Source organism: Anastrepha ludens, chromosome 4 (assembly GCF_028408465.1).
Source record: "Anastrepha ludens isolate Willacy chromosome 4, idAnaLude1.1, whole genome shotgun sequence".
Lineage (NCBI taxonomy): Eukaryota > Metazoa > Arthropoda > Insecta > Diptera > Tephritidae > Anastrepha > Anastrepha ludens.
Window position 1 is genome coordinate 60,000,001 of NC_071500.1, and position 26,526 is coordinate 60,026,526.

The 26,526-nt window shown below is 34.4% G+C and overlaps 1 protein-coding gene across 4 annotated transcripts in view; it reads right to left on the minus strand.

Annotated features, from left to right (window-relative positions):
* LOC128862563 (arginine kinase 1) overlaps nucleotides 1-26,526 on the minus strand; it is an 86,923-nt gene that overhangs the window by 13,672 nt on the left and 46,725 nt on the right. Inside the window, exon 1 of one of the 4 annotated variants that reach the window (XM_054101266.1) lies at nucleotides 11,029-11,133. The exons of the other annotated variants lie outside the window; for them this stretch is intronic. The gene's annotated coding sequence lies outside the window, so the exon portion shown is untranslated. Of the gene's footprint in view, nucleotides 1-11,028; nucleotides 11,134-26,526 lie in introns of those variants that run through there. 4 annotated transcript variants of the gene reach the window in all.

The window sequence follows — 26,526 nt, forward strand, 5'->3', positions numbered from 1 at the left end:
AACAGCGCATTGAAGTTATTAAAATTTAGCCGAAAGTGTTGAAGAAAACCCATGTTTGTCCAAATAAATAAATACTTATATGTATGTATGTGTCTACATTTGTCTAATTGAAATGCCTATGACAAGTAAATAACGGAATAACGCGTAATATAATAGGACTATGAATAAGTTCGTGCGGTTTTTTTTTTCGAAATTTGAAACTTTATTGACGTAAAATGGTTACAAATTTAATATTCAAAATATTGTCCATCGCTTACTACTACTTTTTCCCATCTTTCTGGCAATTCACGGATTCCCTTTGTGAAAAATTCGGTCGGTTTTGCCGCAATCCACGAATCGATCCATTTTTTGACTTCATCGTAATTACGGAAGTGCTGGTCAGCCAGGCCATGTTGCATCGATCGGAAGAGATAGTAATCGGATGGCGCAAGGTCTGGACTATACGGCGGGTGGGGTAGGACATCCCATTTGAGCGTTTCTAAGTATGTTTTGACCACTTGTGCAACATGTGGCCGAGCATTGTCATGTTGCAAAATAACTTTGTCGTGTCTATCGGCGTATTGCGGCCGTTTTTCTCGCAGTGCTCGGCTCAAACGCATCAATTGTCGTCGGTAGACATCCCCCGTAATCGTTTCATTCGGTTTCAGTAGCTCATAATACACAACACCCAGCTGGTCCCACCAGATACACAGCATAACCTTCAGGCCATGAATATTCTGCTCCGACGTCGATGTTGAAGCATGGCCAGGGTATCCATACGTTGCCCGACGTTTTGGATTGTCGTAATGGACCCACTGTTCATCGCCAGTCACAATTCGATGCAAAAAACCCTTTCTTTTGTGCCGTTGAAGCAGTTGTTCGCATGCCATAAAACGGCGTTCAACGTCTCTTGGCTTCAATTCATACGGCACCCAATGGCCTACCTTTCGGATCATTCCCATGGCTTTTAAACGTTTGGAAATGGTTGATTGATCAACTCCCAAAGTTTTTGCAACCTCTTCTTGCGTTTGAGCCGGATCTTGATCGAGCAATTCCTCCAATTCGGTATCCATGAACTTTGGCGGCGCACCCTCGCGTTCTTCGTCTTCCAAGCCAAAATCACCACTTTTAAAGCGTGCAAACCACTTCTGGCACGTTCGCTCAGATAGAGCATGCTCACCATAAACTTCCACCAAGATACGATGACTTTCGGCTGCTTTTTTCTTCATATTAAAATAATGAAGAAGAATTCCCCGCAAAAACACATTATTTGGCACGAAATTCGACATTTTCAAGTGTGGTAAAAATATTGTTGTTTACGCTTCAAATAAAAAACTTATACTGACGTTTGTGCCTTACGACAGTAGCTCTCCAATGAATGTTTGGAAATGTGGATCGATGGAATAATAATCAAGTTACGCCATCTGTTGTAAAACCGCACGAACTTATAAATAGACCTATTATCATTCAATTTAATTTAAGAATGGGCACAGGGGATGTATGTAAATCAAAGCATAAGACCATGGTAGTCTACCACTACACTGGCAGGACCTAGTGAACTGTAGGAACAACAACAACCATTGCGTCCAATCATCGCCTATTACAGACAAAAAGCTTCAGAAGGTTAAACTCCTACTGAACCAGAATCAGCGCTCAATGAACAAACATACAGATGTATGTCCGGCATGTGAAATACATCCTATTCACGTGCACTCTTAAAAATATTCATCTGACATCCCTCTGGACCCACACCATCGAAACAGCATGTTTCTTGGGCCTACTGTTATATGGGGTGAAATGCTACAACAACGTTATAAGTAAGTTATACAACTATGAACAGGGATCTCAGAATGCAGTTTCTTTTATTACACGCTTTAGGTGTCGTATCATGTATTCCGCTGGCTCTCTCTTACAATAAATGAAACTTTCCAGTCCAAGAAAAGCTACCCTTCTACCTCTAAAATTGGCTTTGCAGGTGTGCTGGCGAGCATAGAGTAATCGCACTGCACAGTGGTGAAAAGAGTAACATTTAAAGACCAAATGTGTCAACAACAAAAAATTAAAACTGTTGTTCTCCACTTTGATATGTATAGGTATACAAATATTTATATTTGTATAATAAAATAAGAAACGTTGATTCTGTACCAAACTTCCATTAACATTAACTAATGCAACAAAATTTGACACAAACATGGGACAAAACGGTAAAAACCGAAACTTCCTGGTCTGCCCTATGTTATCAAGTATGGTTTATAAATAGCGGCTATATTACAAAATGTATACAGTAGGTTCTGTTTTTATGCGGTAGATACGTTCCGCAAGAAACAGAATAAAAAAAACAGCATAAAAAAAGCTACTAGTTCTATAGTAAAACTATAGATACGTTTCAAATGCTAAAACCGCATAAATCTGAAATAATGTAATAAAATCGCATAAAAAAGGGCATTAGTCCCATATTATAACTATAGATACGTTCCATAGACCGCATGAATCTGAAATAATTAGAACAATTAATTAAACAAAAAATTGTATTTTTGAAAATTATATCTTTATTTAAGAAACGTCAGAATCGAAAAACAAATTTACATCGTCAGAAATAGAATCAGACCATACCCGAATGTTGCGCATTCGGTTAGGATTTGGCGTAAAATCACTTCCGTCACTTGAGGAAATGTACACGTCTAATCTGGATGGTGATGCAGGCGGTTCCATACTTGTAGGGTTAGCATTTTTGATGTAATCTGTGATGAATTTTTGCTTAGCTGGTTTAGAATCTTGTTTATATGTACAATTCGCGATAGGTCGACATGTATTTTGTAATTTAAAAAAAAACCGCACTATTTCAAAACCGAATAAAAAAAAGCCGCATAAAAACAGAACCTACTGTATATATATATATTATATAATGTCCACAAGTTAATTCAACTACTGATTTGAATAATTTTGCTGCAATCTTGAAGCGCTTATCTTCACTATATCCAAAGATATGGTAAGTGCTCCACCGAAACGTCATACTAAAAACTACAGTCCGCGAAGGGAAATCGAATCCAAAGCAGTTGAAAAATAGGACCGTGCGAAACTTAAAAGGGTAGCTGCATGAAAAAGTGGTCGATATGTATGTAGCTACTCGACATGGTGGATGGAAACAAAACGTTTGAAGGAATAAAAATAATAAAAAATCACAGATAAAAGAAAACGAATCGAATTTTAAAAGAAATAAAGACAGTCATCCTTTGGCCGTGAGGATTACTGGTATATCTTGATTATAGATTAAATGATAATATGTAAATTAACGATAAATTTTAAAATATATTAGCTTTCATAAAATTTTATGAAAAAAAAAAAAAACAAATTAAAAAGCAAATTTATGTGATTCTTTTATGGACTTTTAAAGATATACATATGTATGTGTATACAACTTTATTACTTATAAATGGCTATAATTATACGACAATACTCATTTCACGTGCACCTGCTATTATGTCACAGCACAATAATAAATTATCTGCGCCATTACTGACAAAATGCCATTTTGTAGCAAATATACATATATAAAACATAAAGAAAATATGTATTGTTTTTATTTCTTATTTCTTAATTATAGAGGCAAACATTGTAAATTGTGCGGCTCATAGCACTGCATGGAATACGAATATTCACCACAGATTTTCGTGTAGAATATTAAAAAAAAAAAAATCAAAGTAGTCTAAATAAATAACTTATATATTATAGTTTAAATATAATAATAGAAAATTAGTTAGGAAACAAAACAAACAAAAAAAAAAAATCAACTACTACCGATTAACCACTACAAAATTACATTGAAGCTTCACTGCTTCCCATGTTTTAAAATTCCCATGACTAGACATATATACATACATATGTACATACATTGGCGCCCTAAACTGGGACATGTAATATCGAAGATATTCAACACAAATTGAAATAAGTAGCAAGGGTTAACTAGCTGACTGGCAGTGGGTGACATTTCGCCATGTAATATTTAACGTATGCGACATACTAATATGTACTCTAATAACAAGTGTATGTACATAAATATTTATTAGATTTGAATATTTCGCGAAAATCGCAATAAATAGTAACTCTTGCAAACTTAAGCCATGACACGGCACTGCTTCTGCTGGTCTAATTTTCGTATTTATAAGATATGACATGCATTATTACGTGTCTATGTAAGTATGTACATATGCTGCGAAACCGTTATAACAAATAAACACTTAATATGAACTCCTTGGCACCGCAGAATTAGCCCACAAATAAATTATACATTTTTTAAGTACATATGTATACATATAAGTAAGATCGTATGTATTCATGCACTAAATAAGTTAACGACAAATTGCAATACCCGTCGTTGCTACCCGGTCGAGTTACTAACTACAACTGTTGATAGAAAGGTGCTGCCTCCGATTCCAAATGGCAAAGATTTAACCATTAAGCTCAATCGTAAAAGTTATCATTGTAGATATGAGTTTTTGCTTGACATCGGAATAACCAACCGTCACATTTGTTGTTTAATTCTTGATAAGTTTATTTTAAGTGCACTTACACTAATGCATGACTTGATATTGTGCATGCTCATACACATATGTACATATGTACATACATACATTTGTAATCTCGTGCGGGATCACGATCCTAGTAACGAATATGAAAGGTACTGAATCAAATTGCTTGCAAAAATCTAATTGTATTGTGAATGCTTTAAGTGAAATTATCGAGTGGAACAATTTGTCAGTACTCAATTTTTTATTATCACCTGTTTTCCAACTTCACTCTTTACTTTGAAACTAGAGATCACATAGAAATATAGTTGATAACTTCAAATCAATCGATATCTTGATAACAGGGAGGATAAAAAATATGTACCTCACCGAAGGCCCAAGCAGCTAGTGTGCTCTTTTTTTTTAAGTTAGTGTAATATTTTATATTATTCTAATAAATAATAATAATAATAAAAAATATGTATACATACACATGTACATACATATAGATTGTACGATTATATGTATGTATATTATTATGTCTATTTCTCACATAAAACTGCTCCAACTTTATAGAAGGAAAGAAATTTAACGGGCACATTTTTGCTATATTCGTTGTAGCGGATAATTGAAATTTTTTGAAATATAATGTATCTTATGATTTACTTATGACGTTTGCTTTCGAAGTTGTGGAAAGTCTTGTGAAGCAAATTATTCAAAACCGAATTGTTATCATAAGTAATAAAAAATTATAGCTAAAAACAGATACCTCATGTTACCGAATGCACATTCGTCTCAAATATAATCTACAAGATGATAATTATCAAGGTACTTGTGCATACTTCCTTGCATACCTATATATGCACATATGTACAGATGAATATATCTATATACTTATTTTACTTACTAACGTACTTCACGATTAAACGAAAAAAGCGGATGTTGCTAATTTAAAAATGTCTGCAGCAGCAATAAAACTTGCCATTATCCCATATAAAATTCTTAATTTATAAGTAGGGGCTTAATGCACGTAGATACATACATATATAGTATATATATACATATTTATATGAACATTATTATACATATATGTAGCTAGAAAGCATGAAGGAGTTAAGATAGAGGCATTACAATTATTTTATATTGATTAATATTGTATTCACATATGTGCACAAATGCATTTATACTGGCATGTACATTTGTATGCATAGTAACGCTGTTCACTGTTTGAGTAACTCCTTAGCGTATGCTCAACATCCTTCCTACATACACATACGCACATATTAAACAGTGAGAACAACCACATTTAAATTCATGCTTTAAAACCAAGTATTTGGAAAGTATCAGAAATAAGCACGTCCTCTCATATCAGATGTTCTCCTAAATTGAAGCAATGCTGAAAATATCCCGTGGATTCTCGATTCAGGTACTAGATTTTTCTTAATGTACGCACAACCTTAATAAATGCTCTTAATTAATAATACCTTAGATTTAACCAACATCAAAAAACCACCTACTGTTAAAATTAACATTGCTGTTAAAATAAGCTTCCAGCCCGTCATAACCCGTGGCGAAAGCTTTCCTTGCGTGCTTTTAACTAAATATCAACTAGGTCAACATTGCATAACAAAGGTAGGGTTATGTATAAACTATTTACAAAAAAAACTATATACTATACAACACACGCCTTTCATTTCCATCAATTGCAGTTTTGCACAATTTTATGTACATACGTATTTGCAAAAGTTGTATGTTAGTTGTTATCCCCCTGATGTATTTACTTATATAATGCATACATATGTACGTAGGTACAGCCTCTATTACTACTCGCGTTAAACTTTTGATTACACAACCATTAACTATTACGACGATTCATTCCTCTTGTTAGTATGATTGGATTTGATTTGGCTTTTTTATTTATACACCCATTGCAACTAAAAAATGTAAATACTTTTACGTAGCGAATAACTTGTGTGGGTTGGTTGAAGGTTTTAATTGTGCTTAACAAAAGTGCTCTTACAAAATCGTAGTGCCGAACCCAAGTGCTATTGCCTATGTACCAATGCACAAAAATAGATCTAAAGATTGTTTAGTCCAGACGTTTTGAATTTTATTTAAGAACAATTAATTAGTGAACATTTTCCTTGAGCAAACAAATTTAATTAAAAATAATTAAAGAAATTTAAATGGAGGGGAAATTATAATTACAATCACAGAAAAATCACTAATTAAAATAAAAGTAATAATAATTTTTTCATTATTCGGCGAAGAAAAATTGCAACTGCAATAAAATATTTTTGTTACAAAATAAAAATCAGAAAATAAGCCCGTATTGACCTTTTTTCGTTTTAATTTTTTCATAATTTCCCAAATATGATTCAATTTATCTTTCTATAAAGTACTAAAGAGCTTCTACATTCTTAAATCCCATACTTTTTTTTTTTAATTTCTATGCATTAAAATCTGCAAAGACACATTTCTGGAAATCTGTTTTATTTTTAAACCATAAATCTGGCGATAGTTGCGCAAGGCAGGTATTTTCGAATTCACTCATGCAAACAATGCTACGGTATTGCCCAGTACTGTAAATACATACGTATACTTTATTGTATGTATTACATATACATATTTATGGAACTATGATATATCCAATGAGAGTATTAATGCTTTTGAGTTGCTCAGAGTATCAAATCGTTACATGAGAATGACCAGCCTCATTAATGAATTTTCACACACAACAAGCGGAGAATGGAGGGTAAAGTGATGGCTAACCATTCAAAAAACATCAATTGACTTAATTGGATAATTATCAAACTTTGTTCGTTTTTATTCGAATTTGAATACTTTCTAAAGCTTTCAAATTGCAACGTACAAAATGAAACTTTGTTACTCATGGAAGTATTCATGAAAATGAAATAGACGAACAAGAAACAAAAGCCGGCTGTTAATTGTATACCTACATACATATTTGCAAATGTATGTATAGATACAAGTATACTATATTGTACCCATTATTTGCGTTAACAAATACCCATATGTGTGCAATACACAATGTAGATATATTTACTTTGTATACATATGCAAGTATATACACCCCGCGAAATAGTTATTAAGGCAAGCTAATAAACTTTTAAATTCTAGGGTAGCAATTGGCGTGGGCACTCTCTTCTTAATGTCGGCATATAATTAGACATGTTTTTTTTTTAGAGAAGTAAACACTAAAACTGTTCTACTGTTCATTTATTATGATTACTTCGTATGTAACTTTGGGGAAGAAATAGTCGAGCCAGAATATACATATTTTCTCACAGGACCTAGTGTTGACTTGAACCCCATCGAAAACCTTTGGGGGCCTGTTTAACGATGCAAAGGAAATCAAATCGACAATGCATGAAGAGTTGGGGAAAAGATGAAGAAGTATTAAGTTAAAATGGATACTATACGTCCTATTAAATTTAGTTTAACACATTATAGTGTGTACTCCCACTTATAATGGACTCCTTTAAAGTAGAAACTCCGCTAGAATGTACGCCTTTTTCAAGTCCAAACATATGGAAAAAACTCAGTTATAATGAACAAAAAATTCTGTCCATTATAACTAGAGTTATAACCAACAAAAACAAGTTTTGAAGTTGGCAAAGCAGCAAATAGTTTCTGCAGCAGAAATTGTCTATAAAACACACAGAAATTTTGTACAACCCTGAATTCACTTGAGGTGTTCCATCACTTTTCTAGTAAACTGTCATTCCTATTTTGTATCAAGTGATAGGATTACATTGAAAAAATATCGTACAATTGTAAAAAAAACGGGTATTTATAAGATATGAAAAATATACGACAATCAGTTGATGGAAATATTATAACCACAGAACTTTACAGCCGGAAGCAATAATAAATGCAATGAAATCTTTTAAAAAGTGGAAGCTGTATTTTCAGCAAAAGAGAATAGCTCGGAAACAAATGATTTACTTGACGAAGACTAAATCATTTTACAAAAGGAATATGCCCAAACAAAACTCATCAATTTTTTTTTTTATTTTATATTTATGGTCCATTAATTACAAGTTTTTGTAAGGTTTATACACAGAGTGCAGTGCATACGGTATTTTGTTGCTAAGACATGGAGGATTACAATTTAACTAAAAAAATATTGCAAAACGCAAAAAAACACGAATAGCTTTCTGAGACTGCCCGATCTGCAAAGCTATCATTGCCGAGGATCCGTCAAAATCAATGAGGATCTTTACGAGGGAACTTACAAGTTTCTAAGGGTTTTATTCGTTGAGTTGTCCATGAAGAACTCGGGTATAAATGCTACGTTATGCACGTCTCCTAAACAAAAGTGAACACCTAAAAACTTGAAGTGTCTGAGATGTTAGCGTTTTTTCGGTCGAAAAAAATTTTGACCAAAAAACCAGCCGCTGAATTGGCAGGAGGTTATGTTCCAATCCTACAAAGTTTCTTGTTGTTATGCAGTTTCTAGCCACTGTTATAGTTTTAGGACAAAGTAGTGAAACCATGGATTGATAGTGTACGCCATGAAGGACAATAAATCTACAGATAGAAGGAGAAGACTCTGCTCCTTCATACAAAGAGATGACGACTAAAGATTGGATGTCTGAAAATGTATCATGATTACATGGCACCAAAACTTATGGCCGCCTAACTCCTCAAACCTTAAGTCACTGGACTACAAATACTGGACGCACCTTGTAACATATACATTTTTTGAACTTACATAATTTATATTCAGTTATAATGGAAGTTTGATGACCAAACCTCTAATTGTTGCTTTAAAAATAATGAAAAGAAATTGAGAGTGCGAAACGAGCCGATATAACATCCATTTCGTGTTTCACTAAAGGCATTTGTGCTTGTTATGCTGTTAAATGTTTAAGCGAAAAAGTGTTGGGCTACCCTAATGTAATATATATGTACGCACATACATACTGGTTTGAAAAATACAAGTATGCTGTATTAATGCCTTGTGCAATTCATCTTAGTTTTTTGCAGCTCTTTCCATTTGTGCATTTAAAGCTATAACTGAAAGAGCAAATTTTCTTATACTCCTTTTTTTTATTCCTTATGTTCATGAAAGGTAATATTTTCGGCATGATTCGATACAAAAGAAGATTATCTTAAAAATATGTTGCAATTGAAATCTAATAAAGTTCATTATCCCAATCAAGATCAAATTTTTAAGTTCCGAAATATTGGAACGATGAACAGACCTGATAATAGACCATTTCTTTGGCGACACTAATTATGGAAGACGTTTTTACTACACATACATACATAAATAAAAAAAACTGTCGAAAAAAGTTAGAAAAGTGAGTAAATATGTAAATCACCATCACATTACGCAAAGAGAATAAGACCGCTTTAACATGAATCAAGTAATCATTTTCTCGAATTAATCCCATAATTAGCGTTTTTTTTTGAGTAGGTAGTTTAAAAGTAACTAAGAAACAGTTAAAATTTGAAATGCCGAAATGGAGAAATTTAGATAAGGAAAAATAACAACAGCTTTGCTAGTTACGGACTGTTAGGTATAAAACGCCCACATCAAACATCAGTTATTTATTTATGTAAATGCATTTGTACCAAGTCTAATCTATATAAGCGATATCAGTTGAATAGCCGTTTTTTTCTGGCGATTTGCTGGCTGACCCTCAAATTGCATTCAGACCATCAAATTGCAAAAATACGTATTTTGTTTTTGCACTACTTGATTTATACCTACTATATATATATATACATATAATAGTGCCCCGCTATTTATTTAGATAGTTGCCGAATAAAAAGAAATTAAGTGGTACATATGTGCGCAGATATACGCCCAAACACACGTACGTACCTCATAATATATTAGATAAATTGTTAAATATATACTGAAATATATTTAGGAACACTTCTTGTATAATACGCTCACATATTTAACAATATTTAATTATTCGGTCATATGCAATATTCAAGTCACTGGCGCAACTTGTGAGTAATTCGCCTACGTGACTGCTGAGAAGTAATTTGTGGCAAGTACACAAATAAAAATTTAACAATTATTTTTGGAGTCATAATACTTTCACAGTGAACTGTAAGCAAAGCGGCATTTCAACACACTTCACATTGTAGCTTTCGTTCGTCAAAAGATGCAGGAAAATAGCACTTCATGCAAACGTTTCAGTTTGAAAGCAATGGATAATAAAAAAAAAAGTCACCAATGCCGGTAACCGGTTTTGAAAAATAATAATAAAAACATAAAAGAATTGAACGCGCTGACTCACACCCTTATGACGGTATTTCGGAAGATTTTTAAAGTTTCCAACCACTTTGATCATCGAATAAATATGTATTTCCATTTTATAATGTAAAAATATAAAGAAAACTGTGTTGCGTAACTAAACGGTAGGAAAATTTTCACTTTTCCGAAATACACGACCACTCACTGCTACTACTTTTCATCTTTGTACATAATATAACAATCAAATTACTTGGATTTTATTTCATATTTTCACAAATTTTACGATTTGAGAAAAACGCTCACCTTTATCAACCGTAGTATCCAACGACCAACTTAACAATGATCAAAAATATTTTGCTGTCCTCAACTGTAGCACTTCTTCACCTTTTTATTCATTTCGTTTTTGTTCAATTCAAAACGCGCAGCAAGCGCAATTTCCCACAATATCACTCCTGCCTCTTCGTACGTCGACGTCATCCATCATTCCCGTGTTACCACAAGATTTCCAAGAACAACAATTGCCACCGGCAAACACTCACAGAGAACGTTGACGTCAACGTCAGCACTCGTTTGCTTTCAAACTGCCGGAACGGCGGGAAATGGAACGGTTTCACTCACACATTTTTAAGGCTTCGGCTCATATATAACGGTGCAGTAAAGAGAATTTAAGTACATATTTATACATACATACATCAATAAGCACACACGAGAGTCGCGACAGCGTGAGACGCCAATGATCAACTGGCTATAGATACCATATATTTATGGAAGTGTGTGTGATATAAATGTGCTGCAACTACAGTTGGGGGCTCGTACGCCAAAAGGGTTATTTGGCATGAGTGGTTATAAATACCCATACGTATTTATATAAGTATGTACATAAATATGTGTTAGGAGAGGAAGTTCGTCAATTACATATTTACGCCGCCACTGAAGCCAAATGCCCTGTGCGTGACCACCAATCGGTTGGTCCCGCGTTCGATGCTCCCAGTTTACACGAAATACCACATGATTCAAAGTTTTTTTCTAATAGCGGGGCCCCCTTGGCATTCAATAGCAAATCTCTGTGGGCAGAATAAAATTGTAGGACCACACATTGGTAGAGCAACAACAAGATGCACTAGGCAAAAATGGCAAAGCTAGGCAAAAATTTATATGCCACTTTTATATACATATATACATATGTAGTATGTACATAGAAGTTTAACTTGAAGTGTTTTAGATCCCAACAAACAAAATTTTCATCCCTAAATGATAGCTACATATTTAAACAAAGGAGTACATTAAAAAATGAAAACACTTTCTCTATGTGAGCTTAAGGTTAATTTACACAAAAAGTCATTGTGGAAAAATTTAAGATCGGAGCCGAATTGGGTGACTAATGACAATCGAAGGCGCCTTACGATTCGCTACTTCTCTACTCGCTAACTTTGAACTTTGCTCGCTTGACAAAAAATTGTCATGTATAAGCAAAAACAAAGTTATTGAGCAAGATTCTTCGCTATCAAGTCCCTTATAAAACTGGTATAACCCACTATTTGACAGCTCTTTTACAGCGCTACCAAGATATGATTATTTATACCATTTACTTCATCTATTTGCCACTTGCTAAAGCTTGGTGAAACGAAAAGGCCTACTATTGAGGTTCTCGTGCTTACACTAATTTAATAGGCCTTAATCAAATTTAATTAATACATAAGTGTTTAAAACAATGTGTATCATAAAATGGGTGTGATTTAGTATGGCAACTGAATTTATTATTTAAGCATTAAACATTCCCCATATATTTTTGTCGAATGGACGATTACTAGGATGGGTATAAATCGAGGTTGTTCCGATTCCGTAGAATCCACTGTCAATGGATCACCGGTACAGGATAAAATATGCAGTAATAGAATGTGAGCTCTCAAAATATGTGTTTTGTGAATTATCAAAATACCAAATATCAAATAACTCGCTAATATTGAAATACAAGGTTAAGTCCCAAATAAACAAGACTGAGCTAAAATAAAAAAGGCAGGCGTTTTATTCTGATAACTTCGAGTATATTTATTCAAAAGTCCCTTCTGACCCCGATACACAGTTTTGCGCGATCTAAAAGCTTTTCGAAAGAGTGTTTCAGGTCATTGACCGGAAAGTCTTTCAGGACGTCGGTACAAGCCTTTTGGATGATATCTACGGACGCAAAACGCTTTCCTTTCGTGGCCAATTGCAATTTTCTGAATAGATAGAAGTCACAGGGAGCCATTTCAGGTGAATACGGCGAGTGATTGATGGCTTAAATGCGATTTCTAGTCAAAAAATCAGTCACAATAGTGGAAAGAGTGGATCGATGAGATGGTGCATTATCTCGCAATAAGCGCACTTTGACGCTTAGTTTCAGGATCATGCTGGAAACACCACATTTCATCACCAATTACAATGTTTTAAAGGAAGTTCTCGTCTTTTCTCGCCTCTTTAATGAGGTCCTTCGAATGTTCAATTCTGAGCAATTGGTTAAATTGGTTCTCAGTTAAATTGTGCGGAATGAAACGTGCACAGATATTTTGGAGGTATTCAACTTGTATTCCATGAATTTCAACGATGATTTCGGTTCATTTTTTATAAATTTACGAACAATTTCGATGGAGTTTTCGGTGATTACTGATTTTGGGCGGACTGTATGTTCATTGCCCTTTATGTCCTCACAACCATCTCTGAAACGTGTAAACCACTCATGAACTCTGTCACAAGACAGACCATACACTTTTTTCATCAATTCAAATGTTTCGGTAAACGTTTTACCGATTCTAAACAACATTTGATATTAGCTCTTTGTTCGAAACTTATTTTTGTACCAATGACACAAACACACAGCTAGGGACGTAACTTCCAACGCACTAACTCATTAACTCATCATTTTTATGATCTTATTATTTTGGACTTCACCTTGTATAGTGAAACTATTCTTTTGGCACTGATTTTTCGAGACCGCATTGTGAATAATGAAACGTTTTGGCTTTGTGGGATGTACTCTTATGTATTCACGCCCGTATGCTTAAGTACATTTATGTATGTATATGTGTGCATAAGTGCAGCATGTGCATGCGTTGATCCTACACACTACACCCACACCGAAATTTTTGTCTTCAGTTGCTTGTGCAGGTTAGTTCTGTGGCAGGAATAGATGTTTGTATGTATGTATTTATATAGATATGTATATACACTTATGTATGCGAATTGTTATATATGTATATACATATGTGGGACATTAAAGCTTTTCATGTCGCTCATTGAAAGTATGTGCGTGTATATGTTTGTGCATATACATACATATACGCAAAAATGAAAGCACATCTCCCGGTGAATTTCTATTCTCTTTCACTGCGAATTCATTAATATCTACATTGTATATAACATACATATATATAAATACATACATATGTATTCATGTGATATATTTATGTGCATTTTTAATGCAGCTCATGTTCTGCTTTGTATGTGTGTCTGTATGTTTGTATGCATATACACAACTGTTAAATTTTCCAAATGCCGAGCAGCTGTTTAAATCGTAAATAATCAGTATTACAATATAATATTTATTAAAGTTTATTACTAACTGTAGTTTTCACAATTATTTATATTAATATTTAAGCATTTTTGCTTAATAAAATATACATATGTATGTGTAGATTAATAATAAGAAAGCGGCATATAAACCTTGACCGTCTAGTAAATCAATTTTATAACAAGCTCTTTCCCTCATCTAAGAAAATAATTCCTAGAAAATACACATATGTACATATGTTTATAAGTAGACCTTATAAAACATGGTTCCTGTAAAATCTGTATGCACTCTGACAATTATTACTGGATTTTTGTTGACTTATAGGATACAATAAATAGCCGCTAGTGGCAAAACTTTTACCGAATTGGTTGTGAGTTGGCAATTTTGTTGACGATGGACTGCGCAAGTAGGTAGTGCAATTAAAAACCACATATGCAGGTACTTTAAGAGCGGCTGCCGTAACCGAACGGGTTGGTGCGTGATTAACATTTGGAATCGTGCAGGTTCGAATATCCGTGCATGAAACGACAAATGATAGAAAACTATTCCAACTATTTTAATCCTTCAACAATATATTTAGCAATAATAAAACGCAAAAAAAATTGTATATGATTCTATGACATTTCGAAGTATCCTTACTTTTGTGCAAGTGGGTGAAAAAGCAGAATTGAACTGCTGTCATTTTCAAAAAACGGTGACGTAGTAAAACGCAAGTACTTTTTGACAAAAAAAAAAAAATATTTTCATGGAGTCGATATACTCATCTTACTCGACGGATAATAATTTTTCCGCTTTTCAACTGTTTTCTATACTTTGCAACTAGTTACATTTTACCTAGTTTTTTTATAAAACTAGAATAACAAAAAATATGTAAAAAAGAACACATAATCTAAAATTAAAATAAAATACATAAATCAATAAAAAATCAAACTGGGCTGTCTGACAATTATCGGGCTAAAAAATTGTTGTAGTAGTAAAAGTCCTATAGTGCCATGAATGAACCAAACCGGTCGGAAGAATAATTATTCTTATAATTATTATAATATGTACAGAATGGTAAAAGGAATAGGTCGACGTAACGTAATTCAAAGAACGCATAATAATGGACGATGAGTCGTACGTCAGGTTAGGTTAGGTTGAAGCGGTTGTCCACTGTGGGACAGATTCAGGCTCATAGCCCATTGTGATGCCGCGTGGGAACTTGTCTTTATCTCTCCTAAAGAACTGGTTTTACTTTTAAAAAATTTTAGAAGGTCCTTGATTTCCACAGAACTAAGATCTTCCAATATATTATATTAAAGGATTGTCTACCTAAAATGGTGAGTCTGCGTCTGGATAGAGCAGAAAAGTGGCACAAAAAGTGCGGGATCATCTCTTCCTCATCTAGACAATTTTTGCAAAAGTCATGTGTTTGCAGACTCATCCTCTGGGCGTGCCTGTTGATTAGGCAATGCCCCGTTATAACTCAGTGTGCTAAGACTGTGCTTATCTCATTTTAGCAGAAATTCTGTGCGTTTGAGAATCGGCCACAGTCGGGCGATTCTGCGTGTGGTTTCATTACGCCATCTTTCATTCGTTGCTCTTAAAATTTCCTCAAAGATAAGCAGCTCACATGTGTGCAAGGGCACGCCTACACATATCATTGTCTATGTACTCATCGGCCAATTTATTGCCGAGTTCCGCTGGTTCATCGGCTCTGCAGTTATCCTCAATGTCACATTGGGAACCCATGTGATCTTTAGATGAAATTACTTAGTCATCTCGTTAAGAGATATCGACACTTCTTGGCTACCTTGGAGGTTGTCGATTGCTTTTTGAGAGATTTTATCGCCACCCGGCTATCAGTGAAAATGTAGATATCATCTCCAGGTACCCCGACACAATGTACCAGTGTCACGGCTTTCATTGTTGCCATCAGTTCAGCCTGAAATACCCCACAGAAGTCGGGAAGCCGAAAACTGAAGGCGATCCCTAGATCTTCGGAGTATACACCTCCGCCCTCCCTGCCCTCGAGTTTGAGCCATCTGCGTATACCTGAGTGGACTCACCCTATCTTACCTCGTCCCGTTCCCAGTTCCCAGTCTTCCCTCGAGGGTAAGAGGGTCGTACGTCAACATTGATTTAAATCAATTGTCGTGCCCACAGTTTTACATTTTACCTAAACTTGGCTATGCTCCCTAAGTATAGATACATATAAAATAGTTGATAAATTTTCGAGGAAAGTAATGATGCAGAAGGTAATTTGCAGTAGCGGCCTTAAAACATGACGTTAGCCATTTATGCCAATGTGTGTCTGAAAAAAATATTTCTGCTATTCATTCGCCACCATCGCTCACAAATCAAGTTTTCGCCGGGTTTAGCCAGCATTTATTACTTAGGAGCAACTATCGAGTGGTACCAAGCAAAAATGTCGACGTATTACAGAAACAGATGAACCGCTCTAATTGCTGCTGCTTCATCCCTTCGAAAAATACTGGACAATTGTGAAATATAAATTTAAGAGAAGTGGTGACTGGTTAATTTTATATAAGTGTAATAAATGTGCTAATAAAGTTAACAGTGGGGTTATTCAACGCCTGACCTTACGCATCAAGAAGCATGGACCGATTTTTTTGCATAATAAAGAAAATGAATTTTAATTATTTTTACTTAAAAGTGCATTAAATAAATTTCTATTTAATTTATTTAATTTTTGCCATCGGACTTTTATCCACTCTGATAAGATAACATTTGTGCGTACAGATTCTGTGTGAATCATGCTTTCTACTATGTATAAGTTTATATATATTAGCAATGTTTTTCTTATTTAAAATAACAAAAAAGAAAAATGTTTTATTTACGCCGCTGTTAAGTTGGCCATATGTTGTTATCTAACATAAAGGAAATCGCAAATACATTTCTAACGCAAATGTGTATCTACATAATGATAGACAATTTTTTGAAATGAAAAAAATCTTGAACTTGAAAATTTTCCTTCCCATATAATGAGTACAAAATTATAATACCCTTGAACAAAATTATAATACCCTTGTGAAGAATTGCGCGCGTGTAAAAAAATGTATTAAAAGACTTGCGCTCACGTTTTTATTAACTTGGTAAATTACATATTATATATTCATATACATATGTACAAAATATGTATCAATATGTATATATGTACATACATAGATAATAGATATACCCTTGTGCTCAATAAATTAAGACAGGAATATTTGCACTATTTTTGGCTATTTTTCCTTTGCTTATTTATGGCTTAAAGAAAAATGAATTCTATGGATATTCATTTAATTCATCAAAACTTCACTTTTTATTCAGAATTTTTAGAAAATTTTTGGGTATGCACATTTATATGTGGCTTAATTATAGTAAAGTAAAGTGCAAGTTTGAAGTGGTTCAAAATTTTCGTTGTTTTTTGATAATTTTTCTTTGACGGTAGTCAATTGTGAGATGGTGTGCATGCCTTTTGCATGCCCCTTTTGCTTGAGCGTATTATCGGGGTTGCTATGCCAAATTAGAATTTTTCTGATAACATTAGAGTCAATGGAATATCAACAAAAAAGTAGTGAATAATACCTTTGGCTTGGAATATTTACAGCGACAAATATTTTTAAGATATTTCTTAGCTATAATAATGATTTTTATTCCGAAATATCTGAATTTTTACGTAATTTTTTGAATAATTTTTTATTAACCATGTAACATAAAAGAGCGTTTTGGAATCAGGTGACCTCAGCTGCGGGCATTTTTTTAGAGCCAGCTGAGAGTGTTTTTGCTTATGGATCTGTACAATGGCTCTAGCAGCTGATTTATTTTTTCTTGGACTGGGTGACAAAGTGCACTACTTTTTTATTGTTGCCTTATTTGTTTGTTTACATTCTCATTAAAACTCGGATAAACAAATTGCAAAAACAAAATACATGTACATAAATATGGTGGTTGCTCTAGCGAAGTCACCTTCTACGAATCCGTCTTGCCTTTCCGCAAGCATCTATGTACATATCATACATATGTATGTACATATGGATATTTATATAAAAATATTTCACTTTCAGTTAACACCCGAAAATCTTGAACTTGATGTCTTTTATAAGTCTATTTGTTTTTTTTCAGTTCGTCCCTAACAAAACTGAAATGTTGCCAAAAAAATAATATATATGTATAGACACCTATTTATACATCCATACATACATATGTAGCTAACAACGCAAGTATGTGCACAAATCATTTGTTTATTGCAAAATCTTCATTAAAAAAAAAAAACACAAATGTCAGTAATACCTGATTGAATTTTGTATGTCTCGGACATAGCTACATATGTATAAGTATTTATGTACTACAAATGTTTACCATATTTTAAGAGAAAATTATTTTTTGTGTTATGATTTAGTCCTAGAACACATGATGGACGAGCTTTCCTCGTATTTGTGCTGTGTGGGGATGTTTCTCCACAATTGGGGGAACCTACATTTTTAAGCCGACTCCGAATGTCAGATGTTTTTTTGTGTTTTAAGAAGAATTTTTTCATGGCACAATACACTCGGAGGTTTGTCATTGTCTGCCTAGGAGCGACTGCTATTAGACAAAATTTTGATGTTCCATGATGTGCCTTAAACAATTTAAAAATACTACGTATTAGCCAACAGATTAAAAAAGAGCAATCAAGGAAATCTTAATTCGGTCCGGATCGAACTTTATATACAGTGGCGGATTTACACTAAGTGCCAACGGTGCCTGCGCACAGGGCGGCAGATTCTAGAAGGGCGGCAAAACTTGGAGAAGAAAATTAAAAAAAAAATATATGTATACTCGAGGAGCGGCGGGTATTAGGGGCCACCTTAGGGAAAACGCTTATGGAGAAAATAAGAAGCTCATCTCGAATTAGTTTCTAACAGTTAGTGAAAGTTTAATCATTCATCTATGCGAGAAATAATTGTAAGAATAGCAAAGTTAATTTCTGAACGTTAATTATACGTTCCTAAAAAAAGTGTTTTGGCCCACATTACCCGACAGTGTCGGAAATTGTGGGAAAAACCAAACCTTTTATTGAAAAACGTCATGGTTTTAATGTATAAAATAACATTTTTACTTAAATTACGTAAAATCTCTCGAATGCATTAGTGTGTATGAAAAAATGAAGTACTTCTTTTCATATATTATAAATATATATAATTCGAGTGACAAAAACTGTTATTTTGAGAATTACTTATCAAACAATGTTGATTCATGATAATTGTTGTAATTAGTAGTTTGTTTGCAATTCCATCTTCAGAAACCTTCGTGCACGCAGAAATAATCGTTATCTATGGTTATATAATACGTGGCCCACAATACCCGCCAGAGCGATTTTATTCATTGACTTCTCTAGGGAATAAAAATTGATTTTATTCGCAATAACAAAAATATTTCGAAGTTGGAGAGAGTCCGGTTAGCGCAAATGTGGCGCAGGAAAAAATTTATCACTCATTCGATTTTGTATATTAAATTGTTAAAAACCGACAGTCCTTCTAAAACAAGGTTAGAAAGCAGGTGCATAGTAAAAGCATTCAAATGCTTTTTTATTAACATATGTTCTTAATAATACATAGATAACCGTATTGATGTAACAAAATATTTTGTCTACTATCTTTGACTACTATGGGAAAATCATTCAAACTCCGATCTTATTCAAGGAAGATGTAAGTGAGAATGCCATAACGCGACAAGAAGCTAGAGTACTGAGGATTCAACTAGAGAGACTTGAGATAACATTCATGCACATTCTTTGGCATTTTTTACTAGCACGATTCCTCGCGGTTAGTAAGAGATTACAGAAAGTTTAAATCAACATTGCTGATGTAGTTAATGACTATCGTGGACGAATTAAAGTAGTAGCAGATCCACGAATGCAATTTGAAGTTTATGCAAAAGAAGCGTTGAACATGTCAGAGAGTCAAGAATATCAGACGACTGTTTCGAGAAAAAGAAGAAGAAAGTTACAAGCTGACGAATCAAGAGATGGGGAAGTTCAGTTGACAGGAAGCGATAATTTTCGAGTAAATACCTTCAATATCATACTAGACAACGTTGATTCAAAATTGAGAAAGAGAAGCCAAGCATATGAAAGGTTATACGAGAAATTTTCAGTGATTACTGATTTTTGAGGTTTGAATTTCAAAGAGCTTCGTGAAAGATCGGAATATTTGAGAAAAGCTTATACTTCAGACCTTGAGATTTCATTCACTGACGAAATGATTCATTTTCACGCGTACTGTTCTGAACGAAAAATAGAACGTAACTCGCCATCCGACCTTCTGAAACTTCTGCGGACGAACGAGTTATACACAGAGTTTCCAAATGCGGAGATAGCATATCGAATAGTAGTCTGGTAACTTACACGTTTTTTAAGGGCATGTTTGGGACATTTTTTGGAAGGGAAAATAAAATTCAATCGGTTTAATTTTCTGATATGTTATTAAAGGTATCAGAAGGTGTACAAAAAAATTTTTTTTTTTTAATGTTTTGATACTATTTTTGTACACTGCAGCAAGCGGCAAAAAAAGAGGTATTGTGGCTGGCCGGCGTGATTTCGTCACTTGTGGTCATCTGAAACAGAAAAAACAAATTGCTTATTAATCAGTGTGCCTGTCGTTCTGGCGGGTAGTAAGATCAAATGATTTTGACAAAAAATAACATATTAACAATAACATAATAACAATTCTTCCTTCGTAAGAAAATTACCTTTTGTTTTAAGTGGAAATCGGACTAAAAAATGGAAAGTTAGGGACGAAATAAATTAAATCTACTACCCGCCAGAACTATTGATGTGTAGAAAAACATATCTAAATTTCAGCTCAATCCGTTAGATAGAAAATTTGTTTTCACGACGGCCATCCGGAAAAACGCGTTTAAAGTTTTAGCGGCTTAGTGCGCGCAAGTACGAGCCGCTCTCATGTATGTGCTATAATTTCGTCAATATTTCGAATTTCGGTCTAAAATTTGTACAGTATATTACCAATATATCGCACTTTCAAAATATGTAAAAAACCGAAATTCGAAATTTTCAAAATAAGTTACCAGACTACTACAGCGCAGAACGTTCATTTTCTGTTTATTGTGTAACGACTATTTTCTGTACTATAATACAAACACGCACACACAAATTTAAAAAATTAAGGCGGTCTTCTTCATGGTGCACAGGGCGGCATTTTGTGTAAATCCGGCACTGTTTATATACCCGCGTATACATATTTTAGTAAAATTTAATTTGGACTGACTGTAAAAGAAATCCATTACTTTTGCGTAAAATTCAAAACTTTATTTAAGATATTTCGGATTGTCCGATTTGGATCAAATGTGCACCGATTTGTTGTATAATTAGTTGCCATTTTAAAGGTAGCTTCATTATGTCTCTCTCATAGAAGTCTTGGTCCTCTAGTAACCGACTTTCACATTCTCCTCTTGATACCAATTTCTTATCCCTCTGGGAGTTTTGCAATGCGAGAAAAAGGTGGTTATAGCTTGGGGGCAGGTCCGGACTATATGGTGTATGCATAAAACTTCCCAACCAAGTTGCCGAAGTCTTTGGCGAGTCACTACCGACGTGTGTGGCCTTGCGTTGATGGGAAATACAATCCCTTCTGTTGGCCGACTCTGGTCGTTTCTGGTCAATCGCTACCTTCAAACTGTCCAGTTGTTGCAAGAGATTTGAATTTAGTGTTTGGCCATACGGAGGCAACTAATAATAAATTATTCCTTTCAAGTCGTATCAAACACACAGTGCGTACCTTCTTGCCCGTTAGATGGAAATTCGACCCTTCATGTTTTTGGTGTTAATTGGAGTGACACCCAAACAATGAACTTCCTTTTGAATCCAGTTTTTCACAAATGGTTTAAAACTGTTTTATGGCCGATTTTTAGCTCCTAGGCGATGCTACGCCCATTTTATTAAATTATTCTTGCGTTGTATTTCGTTCTTTATTTCATTCTTCCACTCATTGGACATGCCATCCGAACCGAATATGTTGCAATTAACTGAATTCTACTACTCTGAATCCTTAGAGTTGAGTAAAGAAATCTTGAGCCCGACGATGAAACATGGCGGTGGCAGCGTTATTTTGACTGCTGGTTTATTGAAACAATAATGAACCAATTTAAGTACCCATGAATTCTAAGCGATATGGGATTTCGAACTATATCAGTATAACAGTATCCCAAACCCAGCTTTAATGAAACAATTTTGTATTGCCTGCGGACTTACTTTCTCCCACGCTTTGTGTATGAAATAAACTACATCTAATAAATTTATTGATTTTGACAACTCCTTCCATCAGAAACAAAATGTGTTTTAAAATAACGATTTATACATGAACTTAAAGTTTTTTATAATGTCTTGGTCAAGGGGCTGACAAAATGCTGTTGCGTTTGCTGAGAGAAAAATAACTTGAACATTTTTCAATTTTAGATCGCGGGGATGAGAAACGCTTTATCTAGAAATGCACGAGAAAATCTTTCATCAAATCAGACGTCACCCAAGCTTTTTTTTGATCGCCACGTAACGGGTGAATTGTTCAAATTTATGTTGCGAAAAGCTCGAGGTCTTGCAGATGTCCCAATAACAAAAAACGTTCTCTTTCTCCAGCCATATTGATGCAGTGTAAGTTCGGGAGCCTATCCTTAGCCATTTTTCCACCTGTGCATTTTTCACCTTTCAATGCAAATGCTTTATTGGGCAATGCTCGGAAAAACAAGTCAGTCTCATCTGCATTACAAATGTTTCGCGAATCGTATCCTTCAATCAAATATGGTACCTTTCCGATAAAAGTTTTGAAATCTTATTGATGGATGATGCACTAAAATCGTCGTAATTGAGTCTCATTGAAATTTTTTTAGCTTTGCTAAGTGTGCCTAACAAAGGAATTCCTTTATTTTTACAATTTATCAATATTTAGCACAATTTATCAATATTAAGACCTTTGGGCTTTAGCAGACTCATTGAAAGCAAGTTCTTCCTATTTACGGAATTCCTCTCTTTAGCTACACGAATATGGTAGATAGTAAACGTAATCACAATGTTGTAGGCTGTGCGGTTATGGGAAATTAAAATACTCTTTGGGGTGGAAAACAAGAGTCCGCGTCCAGTTATGAGAGGGTTGCCCGCTCAAGAGGAAGAAATTCTCAAAAACCCTTAAGAATTTTTTGGTACTGAAAAAACTGCCTGTTTATGGGAGGTGCCCGCTTAAGAGTGGTGTCCATTAGGAGAGAGTACACTGTATATAAATATTAAAAAGTAAATAAAAAAATTCGCAATTAAAAATTTTTTGGAATCCAAATTTCCGAATGTCTAAAAACCCCTTTTTCAATTTCTTTTGTTTGCGGTATATGTACGTATAAGTATATACTCGTATTAGTATACGCTACATAAAAAATTGCATATCTCTTCGATTTTTTTTATAAATATTATACATACTATAGATGTATACTTATACATATCTAAATTAAATGTTTCTATAGATTCAGAAGCAAAAGCTTCTATTGTCCGTCGTTTTGCAAAAAGGGCACAGTTATCTGTGTATGCATATATGTATGTACTATGTACATATATTGCCATACAGCGAACACAATACTTTAAAACGATAGAGAAAGTTTGTTCTTAAAGTGCATTGACATTCATCGAGTACTTCTCAATAAAAAAATCATTTTCATCCTCTATGACCGATAGAAAGTGAAGGTTCCTTTTGGTATCTAAAGCATCTACACACATATGTATGTACATAGAGGTATGTAAACATACAGACATTCATAAATATGTAGGTATATGTATATGCATGGGAATGATATTTATTTATTTGTTCACTTATTCGCATTAACTTCTTACAGAAGTCAGCCAGCTTGCCAGCCAGCCAGGCCGGAGTCAAGTCACATGATCTCCCCCACAATGTTTATATTTGGATCCAGCATACGTATGTGTATGTAATATGTATGGTTGTGTGTATCTTTACGTGGCTAAAGAATATTTTCATTTCATTTTCATCTAAACAAAACGGTGCTGAGCTATTTTTATTGTTGTTTCGGGCTTTCGTTTTCTGATGATTTCTCTTAACAGCTTTGTTGTTGTCACCGTGTGTGCTCACGAAGCACATTCGTACATAAATAGAAATGAATATATGTACATATGTATTACATATCATTTCAAATACATACATGTGTATATATCTGACTATATTCGAATACACATATAATATATGCATACGTAGATACATACATAGGCACATTTATAATTAGTTTAAGCATGCATTTTATACGCTCCTGTCAAAAGGTATTTCTTTTTGAATTTTCATATCAAAACGATCTCTCTTAAGTTAGAATATTATATTTTTAATGCCTGTATGCATAAATTTACATGTGGTTCATGCATATAAGCGTATATCTCCTCATTAGATCCATCGCAAAACTAAAAAAAAATAAAATAAATCCGTATGGGACGGTGCGGTGCCTAAAAAGAATTTTCGACATAGGTTAAATCGGGAAGGAACATTTCGGTATACGGTTGTTTTACACTACAATAGGTATTATAAACTGGTAAATTGATATTGATAATCTTCAGTAATTGGGTCATAGACGACGCCAAGTAGCAAAGCAGACATTTGGTTCAAATATGATTTTATAAAAAGATCCACCCTGCTAGTAAAAGCAGAGATTGACATTGCGAATTTCGTTGTTTTTACGCAATTTTATTATTGCAGGTATAGGGCGCCATAACTGACTGCGCTGTGCACAACTGCCATTCGGTTGGCCCGTCCTCGAAAGATCAAATGATAGGAAATTTTTTTCTAATACCAGCCGGCGCTCAGAAGTCAATGGAAAACTTCCGAATATATTTTGCCATGAAAATAAGCTTCTTATAAAAAACTAGACCCCGTTCAGAGTCGCCATAAAATTCGGCCACCACACTACACCACAAATTCGGCCAAACACCTTAGAAAGCTTGTTTGCGCTAAGACCTACGGCTCTCAGTCCCTAATTGGTGTTGATTTCTGCTTGCTATCATAACCTAACCCAACCAAGCGGTGTTTCAAATTGGGAATTATCATATAAAACCAGATTTTCGTTTGACTGATAATATGATATAAGTGTCTGGCACCGATAATTCGAGGTAGACTGAAATGTGCATATACTAGAGCAGCATTTACATATAATTTGTCGTCATTCATAGATCGATAAAACCAGGTTAGGTTAGATGGTTCTCTCGAAAGAAGGTGGGGTGTACACTTGGACGAGACTACTGAAGAAAAAGGAAGGGGATAAGAAGAAATTTGAGCGCTGACGATAAGACATTCCGGTTGAAAAATGAAATTTGAAAAGGTCGAGCCAAGGAACACCAGGAGATTTGGTGGCCTAAACACTCAGGCTAAAGAGGCCATTGTATTTAAAGCTCTGGAAAGGGGGTAGATAGTCAAGGAGGGAAGGAGAAAAGTATCAGAGAAAGAGATAGGAAATAATAGAGACAGAGATAGGGATAGTTAGTCCTGTGAGAATTTTCCAGATTCTTTGGCAAATCTGTAAATATCCTCCAGTTTTAGAGAACGAATATTACTCATTCTCATGACATCGGAACCCAATACTCGTAGCCGTGCTCTAGCAAAGGCAGGACACTCACAGAGAAAGTGCTCAGTGCTATCCGCCTCCTCCAAGCATGACAGGCATACCGGGTCCTCGATGATTCCAATGGTGGTCATATGCTGACCCCATGGGTTGTGTCCTTTAATGATGCCGACCATCAACCGAATGTCTTTCCTTCTAAATTTTAGTAGAAAGTTTGATAGTTTTCTGTTCGGACTTCCAGACCGGACCATCGCAAAAAAATGTGCTGCAATTAGTAAATTTCGCGTGATAAAAATGAAAAGCAACGTATCATATTTCAATATTGTAAGTACAGGTAAGTAGTTTTTAAAAAATAATGTTAGTCTTTAAGTTTAGTGTTTCGATCTTAAAGGTTTGATTGTGCATTCTTCGAACAACTTCTTATAACCTCACATAGCTTTAGAAAACTTTAGACTAATTATGCTGCAATCGTGTATAGAAATCAGTATTTTCTAAAAAATATGCATATTATACAAATAGTTTTCGTATATTAATTTATATAACATGCTGTTCATGCAATTCTGCAAAAATATTGCTATTTGTATGACTGTATTTGTAATGTCATTTAACAAAACTTTCAGCAAACTTTTTCCTACAGGCGGCTAACATTCCTAAGTTGTGCTATTTTCCGGGTA